Source organism: Octodon degus, unplaced genomic scaffold (genome assembly GCF_000260255.1).
Source record: "Octodon degus isolate 3935 unplaced genomic scaffold, OctDeg1.0 scaffold00066, whole genome shotgun sequence".
NCBI classification, from domain to species: Eukaryota; Metazoa; Chordata; class Mammalia; order Rodentia; family Octodontidae; genus Octodon; species Octodon degus.
Genome location: NW_004524642.1, coordinates 5,763,722 through 5,769,221, shown reverse-complemented (window position 1 = coordinate 5,769,221; position 5,500 = coordinate 5,763,722).

Genomic DNA, 5,500 nt, shown 5'->3' with positions numbered 1-5,500 from the left:
CAGGCTGGAGAGAAACTAGGACCAGCAACAGCCTTGCGGCCACCAACATTTGTCACCTGAAGGGAACTAACAGCCAATACACAGGCACACAAATCTGCATGTAGGCACACAGACAGGCAGGCGTTCCTCAGGAGAATGGCTCTGCGTCCACATGTGTTCACTGTTCTCCTGAGACGATAACGCCAGCCTGCTTTTGTTCACTGTCATGTTTTGTGTATAGTTACCCTAAATCAGATTTTACTCATGGGTTTTACGTGAAAATCAGTCTTATTTATTCTTCTCCTATTTCCCAGTCACTTTTATTTGATTGGGAACGAACCTATAAACCAACAAGGACTGAATTTCTCAAAATTTTGAATGTGATTTCTAACAAGTCATATACTTTCCTTTTTTGAGAAAAATGATACATTTCCTCATTTCCATTTTGAGGAAAATGATACATGTGGAGTTTTATGATTCTGATGGATCTGGCATTCAACTTCAAATTCTAAAGAAAATAGAGTTTATTTTTCTCTTTTAACTACTAGAACAAAACAAAAGCAAATCACAGTCATTAAGACCAGCAGGTATCAGGCATCCACTCTGTTCTTACTATTATGTTGCTCTCACCAAGCATGGCTGCCTATCTGTGATTCAAAACAGGAAGGGTGAGGAGCTGCCGCAGAGGCCCAGGCAACTCAGTAGACTGCCATGTCAGGAAAAGTGTATCATTTTGGGAACACATCCTGTAGAAATCTTTCATTGTATTTCAAGAATTGGCTGCTATAGTCACATACTACACACACACAAACACACACAGAGTCTGGGAACATGAAGACTGTGTAACTGGACACATCACCCTCCTAAAACAAACTGTGCTTCTATTAACACAGAAGAAAGGGGAAATAGACACTGTCCAGTTAACTAGCATTGTCTGCCAAGTGTGCTGAGAGGAGATTAAAGCCTAGAGCTCTTGGAAATAGAGAAAAGCAGAGAGGAAAATAAGGCCAAGAATATTCCAACTCTAGAGAAGCTCTTGTGATAGCGCTCAAAGTTCTGGCTTTTGTATGCTGGTGGGTGAGCTCTGTTTTGGAGTTTTCGAAATCAAGACAAAAGGAATTCAGATAATCCCTTAAAAGTTTCTCTCTCTCTCTCTCTCTCTCTCTCTCTCTCTCTCTCTCTCTCTCTCTCTCTCTCTGTTGTCTATGTGTTTATATATGTCTTCTTGTAAATAAGTTGGTCACTTTGTGGACACACTGATTCTTCTGGCAGTCTTACAGTGGCAGGATACCAGGGGACGAGTGCTCGTGAGAACATAAATGCAGATTAAAATGTGAATTGCCTGGTACTGAATCTCTGCCTTGTCCTCATTCACCATTTCACTTCTTTATTTACACTTAGTACTCAACTCTAATGTAAAGATTTTAAGAATATTTTCAGACTCAAAAAATGAATAAAAACAGAAATAATGGTCTTCAGTTAAACATATGTGAAATAAACTATAAAAATGGACTTGGACACAAAAGTAGAGACGTGAAAAAAGGTTATAGCACAAAAGGGTGAAATTTCAGTGTACATGCTGTTAATACTTCAAGTAGTTTGAAATGAATAGCATCTCTATAAAAAGTATTCAGATAAAAGAACTCAAGAAAAAATGAGACGGGATTGGGGCATAAGCTCAGGGGCATGAGCATCTCGGTGGCAAGTACAAGGTTCTGAGTACAATCCCGAGTAACAAATAAATAAGTAAAATTACATTAAAACTGAGATAGCAGACTTGTGTGACTAACATTTTGATTAGTTAAATGTGTACTTACGTTGCTATTTGCTTCATCATCCTAATCGAGGAACTGTCATAGAAAATTTGGCTCCCATGGCCATGTCAAAGTCGTCGTCATCCGGATCAACAGCATGATCATCAGCATCATCCATCATCCATCATCCATCATCCATCATCCATCTTCCATCATCCATCATGCCCCTTTTCTGTTATGGTAGTGATATGGGGAGGAAAACTGATCTTGGGTGGGTGAACTCTCAATGGGACAGGGAACCTCCATACGATACAGGGGAAAAATGATCTCCCAACCTGACCTGGAAAACTGAAACATGAATTTTAGCAACAAACGGAGGTTATGAGCAGAATATATTTATTGAGGGAAAGGAAGCTCCTGTCTGAGAGAGGGACAGGAACGGGGCTCGAGAGGGTTGTCCCCAGGAAGCTGTCTCTTCCAGGGACTTTTATAGTTAGTGTAAAACCATGCTGGGCTAAGGTGGAGAAAATGGTGCTTAGGGGGATGTGCGGTGGGACAAAACTGTAGTCAACCAATGGGATTACAAGCACCATTGCTCAGGTGAAATTGACTAAGTCCAGGAGCAAATGGTGAAGGGAGTCAAGTTGAAAGAGGGCATGAATGTAAAACAGGACTTTACCTGGTAGCCATCAGGTAATGATTTTTCCTGGCTTTCTCAGGGTGAAGATCAATCCCAGCTGCTAATTTTTAGGGAGGTCAACATTTGTTTGACCTTTGGTCTGTAGGTCTGGCTCACAGCTGGAGCATCTGCCCTCCCACAGTTGTAAGATATCATCTCTTCTGTGTTACCTCCTTTAAGGGCCTGGCCCTGTCTGACTGCCTATAATATTTCTATCGAATTTGGCTGCCTACAACAATAGCATAACGGAGCTTCTTCACATCCATGCATGAGCAACCTGAGGATTCATTGTTGATCTCCAAAATTTCTAAATCTGATTGTTCCAGTGCCTTTGGACTCAGTTGGGCGACTTGTTCCAGAAAAGTCAAAAGAAAAGCAAAATTTAATGAATACCAGAGTGGTGTGGGTCTATTGGACCCTCTGTGAAGCTTGGATAAGCATATGAAAAACCAGTTAGCTGGAGTATAAAGGTGAGTGCAGAGCCCATTTTGAGATTTGTGGACATGTGCGCATTCCTTTCTGATCATCAGACCAAGCATGTAGATGCTTAGCTTGCTCCTGTATCCCTCACAAAGAGGTAGCTACCGTTACACTATAGTAAAACTTTACAACAGAAAAATAAGGGACGGGCTCACCTAACCCAGGCTGGTGTTCGAAGTGCTTTAGCAGATGCTGAGCTGCAGCCGACCTTTACAAGGTAAAAACAGGTAGTGCCGAGGCTCTCTAAGAGTACAGACACCATAGTGTCCTAAGAATTTCCAGCAACACTTAGGGAAATTCTTTTTTTTTTTTTTTTAATGTATTTAGTACAGGGTATACAGGGCCTCACTACACAGAGTAGAATCATAGTGATCCTGTTTTCAGCCTCCCAAGTTCTGGAATTACAGGCGTGTGCCACTACGCTCAGTCTCAATCACTGTCTCAGTGTGCCCCAGGGGCACGGCTGGCACTGGAGCCCAGGAATTGAATGCTGGTTCCTGCCTCTGCCTAAGCAGGCACTTTAATCTGCTGAGCTATCTGGCTGCCTGGGGAAATTTTTGATGAAGGTGCTTATCTACCCCAACAGATTTTTAAAATCAGTGTGATGGGACTGTTCTAGAAGAGGACGCCCGAACAACGCTGCACCATTAAGTAGACAAGATGATGCCAGGCTTCAAAGTTGTAAAGGCCAGACTTGTTGTTTTGTGGTCATGCTTCCAGTTATATGAAACCAAACCCTCTCTTAGTTTACCACTCAACAGCTCTCCAAAACACAGCCAGCAGCTCTCTACCCTCCTTGTGGAAGAGGAACTCCAAAGCCTGGGTCACAAAGCTACAGAAGTTCTCCAATTAAGGTTAGAGTATGGAATAAGATAATCTATATCTTACGGTATTTTTAAAATATAGGAACCTTGGGCCAGAGAGATATCTTGGTGGTCTAAGCACTTGCCTGGCAAGTGCAAGGACCTGGGTTCAATCCCCAGTATCGCATGCTGTGTTGGCCCCCCATACCATGCCGGCGACCAAAACTGGGCATGTTGGTACACACCTGTAATCCCAGTCCTAGAGCAGGGGGCTGAGACAGGAAGGTGCTATGAGTCTGAACTGTGTAGTGAGACCCTATACCAAATGAATGATTGAATGAATGAACGAATGAATGGATGGATGAATGAATAAATAAATACTTTAAAAATAATAATAAAAATGAAAATAATAAAATATAAGAACTCAACCCAAGGAAAATCAAAAGTTCCAGGACATGAAGAGGGTTTTAGTGGGATGAGGCTATAGAAATAAAAAAAGACACAAAAATAACAGAGAACACTGAGGCATGTTACTGAAAGTTTAGGCAGAGTTCTGGGATCCAATGCCTTTTGTGTAAAATGCTGCCTGCTAGTTCTGTGACCTTGAACGACTCATTTAACCTCTCTCTGCTGGATGGTCTACAACTGTGTGAAAATGTACTGTAGTGTTCCCATCTCGTGACTGTAAAGATCTTGAGACTAGGAGAGTTAGAATCAAGAGAGCACTTCTAACAGTTCTGCACACTCGTCAACCACCGAAATGTATTCTGGAATTAAAAATACAGGGCATCTTTGGAATTCTTTGTCATACGGCACATACGTTTTCACTGCTTATGACATAAATGTCTTTACTGTACATTACTTGAAACTCTCCACTTCTCCACATGTAAGATGATCTATTCATTTTTTTAATGTCATGTACATTTTTTCTGATTTTCTTATATTTTATTTCCCCCAATACCTTCTTTTGAGTCCACCAGTTTATGTTTACTTGTCATGGTAAATAATATTTTTATTATCATTTTTGCAATATGTTTAAGTCATTCAAATTCTTTTGATAAATTCTTTTTTATTAATTTTATTGAGAAAAATAGCAATGAGACAATTTTAAAACCGATTAATAGGACAGTTTCAATCGATACATTGCATATTGTTTACTTCATAGTGGTTATTCATAGTAGAAGATGCAGGCATGATATCCTGTCCAAACACTATTAGTACAAATCTTTCTTCTCATTGAATTAAGAGAAAGTAACTGTTTATCTGTCCTAACTCTTGTATATACAGGTACAAAATGATCCTTCATTTGTATCCCTTTTCTTTTTGTTTAATTTTGTCAGAGATGGGTATTCCATTGCCATTTAAATATTGTAGGTTCATGAATTCAGCAAAATCATCCAATATAGTCCAGTAGTTCATAATAGTAGGGGATTATCTGTAGGACTGGCAATGTCAGAAGTTGTTGACTTGGGCCTTTTACAGCTCAGCATATTAATATGGCTTTACATTTTATACTTCATTTTTATACTTTTCTGCTGGATGGTAAAGACCAAGATAAAGCAAGACCTATATAGGTCTCTTGATAAATTCTTAAAAGTAGAATGGTTGACTCAAAAGAATCATTTGACTTTTTCTACATTTATGTGTATTGTGGATCCAACTCAGGACCTTGCACTTGCCAGGCAGTTGCTTACACCACTAAGCTATCTCCCTGGTGACTTTTGATAGATGTGTAACATTTATTTATTTATTTATTTATTTATTTATTTATTTATTTATTTATTTGACTTGGGAGTCTTACCAGA